Raw genomic sequence first — 2,331 nt, 5'->3', positions numbered from 1 at the left:
AGAGAGAGAGAGAGAGAGAGAGAGAAAGAGAGAGAGAAAGAGAGGAAGGAGGAGGGACGAGAGAGAAAGAAAGAAGCTAGTAAAATAATGCTCCAAGACCACATGACTCCCAACTTTTTTCCAGGATGTAACACACGAAAACAGTCAAACAAACACAGTTCTTCTTAGCAAGGGCAACGAACATGGCTGAACGACCTTTCTACATGTTATCAGAAAATCTAGTTTCATCTATTCGAAAGACCATCGGATGCAGAAGAGGTAACCCCCGTTAGATCATATTTTTAACCCCCAAAAAATAATCAAGACACACAAATGGCTATTGTCCTGCTAATTATCAAACTTAATATTATTATTATCTATTTTAATGGGAAATACATTTATTAAAATCCAGAAATTTATAGAGCAATCTAAACAATGAGAACAAAAATAATAATGTTACATGTAAGTGCAGTCCTCACCTTTCAAAGCCTGTACAATCCGATACTGACGAGGCACAATTGAACGCAGTTGTTCCTCCACTTGTCAGTGTTTTCCCTTTCACCTCCTCCCCTCTAAAACGACCACAATGAAAATCTTCTGAGGGAAATCTGTGCTAATAGCACAAACAAAGCCCACCAAATGACTCCGACCAAACGGAAAAACGTTGACTTCCTCTGTCAGAATTCTATTACGTAATAACAAAAGTACGCGCAGACATTAAGCAAATTGTGACATATATAGGTATCTAATTGTCTAAATGGAAACACGTCCGTTAGGTTGTCTGGGTGTAGATACAACACAGGGACGCTGTACCGTACTGTCACTGGTTCACCAACTTTCTATAAAGCAGGCCCGATAACAAGGCCCAGTTACCGTCGTAGTCCTCCAAAAACTGACAGCCGACCCAATTGTTGTAGTCCCCAAACACAGACTGAGGACTCGACCCGTCAATATGACACTGGGGTACGGCAATCACCTTTACGTTTAAAACAGTACCGCGCTTGTACCCCCAGATAGATAGGAGGTAACGGACATTTACAACTGTTGCTGATGCTGCTGCTTACCCGCGCGCGCTGAGCGAGACTCACCCACTCACTCACTCACTTGCTCGCTCACTCATTCGCCCAGGCGGGGCATTTTCTTTCGTTCGTGTCCATAGAGTATAACGGTTTTGGCTGGTGCCGGTTGTGAGAGAGGGCAACCCGTCTCCCCCACCTCCACCCCCTAGGTCAACCACCACCCTATTCTCCTGTCACGGGCGCACCGTTATTGCTTGGTCTCGTTTATCTGTCCTTGTTTTAAAAAATTATTATATATCTCATTTATTAATAATTAACCCATGCGCATGAAACTGTCCATGGTACTCATGTAGGCCAACGATCAGAGAAATGATTTTTTTTCAAAAGTTAGTGATTCCGTATTTTTTAAAAGTTTCTATTTGGGGCCTTTATTAAATACTGCCATTTGGTTGCATACACAGGATCACTAAAACAAATTAGTTACAATAACCTTGTTTATAAATTGTTCATTTGGACAAAGCAACACCATCTTGCAACATTTAACTGTAGATTTTCCCGTCATACTGTCTAAAATCTCCACGTGTGCCCCGATAAGTAATCACCCATAATATGTTGGACCGTGTTTCAAAGGCGTTCATTAAAGTGTGGTGTTGATCAGAAAAGCTGAAAGCTATAATTCACTCCACAATTTGTTTACCCGTTTTTGGCGAATACCAAAGAAAACGTCTCGGAACTTAGTTTGCCGTGACCTTCATTAAAGGGCTATTATTTTATTCTGCTGTCTGCCACTGTTACACCTTCATTCAAAGATCTGAGATAAGTAAAGAAAGCGATTTGTTTTTGTGTCTTTTTATAATCGCAGTCAGACAAAAGTAAAGAAGCTATGGTTCGTTTGACAGTTTGATGTCTTTGACAAGGGCCCTCTTTAGAATCCCCAACAGGGCGGTCTGAACTTTGGTTGTGTTGCGCTTTAAGACTCTCCACCCTTTTGGCCCACTCCTATCGGAACCGATATTTCCGCCTCTGAAATAACCCTAAAGTGTTGAAAGAGGCGTTAAATCTACACAATTTCGCTATTCTTTCTCCTTTCCTGCCATTTCCCCCATTTCCTTCTCTCTCCATTCCTTCTCTACCCTCTGCCCCCTCCCAGTGTTCTCCTTTCTGAATTACAATAATTTAATTCAGTTCAAGGAAAGAGGAATAAAGAGATAGATATGCATAGAGATAGAGATATGTAGTTAAATGGATAGAGATGGAGAGAGAGAGAGAGAAAGAGAGAGAAAGAGAGAGAGAGAGAGAGATGGGCGTAAACACACAGACTAGCAAACAGTTA

At 41.4% G+C, this 2,331-nt stretch overlaps 1 protein-coding gene across 1 annotated transcript in view; it reads right to left on the bottom strand.

Moving 5' to 3' along the window:
* Positions 1–1,079, bottom strand: part of LOC101845797 (putative G-protein coupled receptor F59B2.13) — a gene marked incomplete in the record, with an annotated part of 28,675 nt that extends 27,596 nt beyond the window's left edge. The window contains 1 exon segment of the mRNA XM_035971598.1: positions 459–1,079.
* Between the last annotated feature and the right edge of the window lie 1,252 nt (positions 1,080–2,331).

Source organism: Aplysia californica, unplaced genomic scaffold, assembly GCF_000002075.1.
Source record: "Aplysia californica isolate F4 #8 unplaced genomic scaffold, AplCal3.0 scaffold00468, whole genome shotgun sequence".
In the NCBI taxonomy this organism is placed as follows: domain Eukaryota; kingdom Metazoa; phylum Mollusca; class Gastropoda; order Aplysiida; family Aplysiidae; genus Aplysia; species Aplysia californica.
The sequence above is the reverse complement of the archived record's forward strand: the minus strand, read 5'-3'. Positions and strand labels throughout refer to the sequence as shown.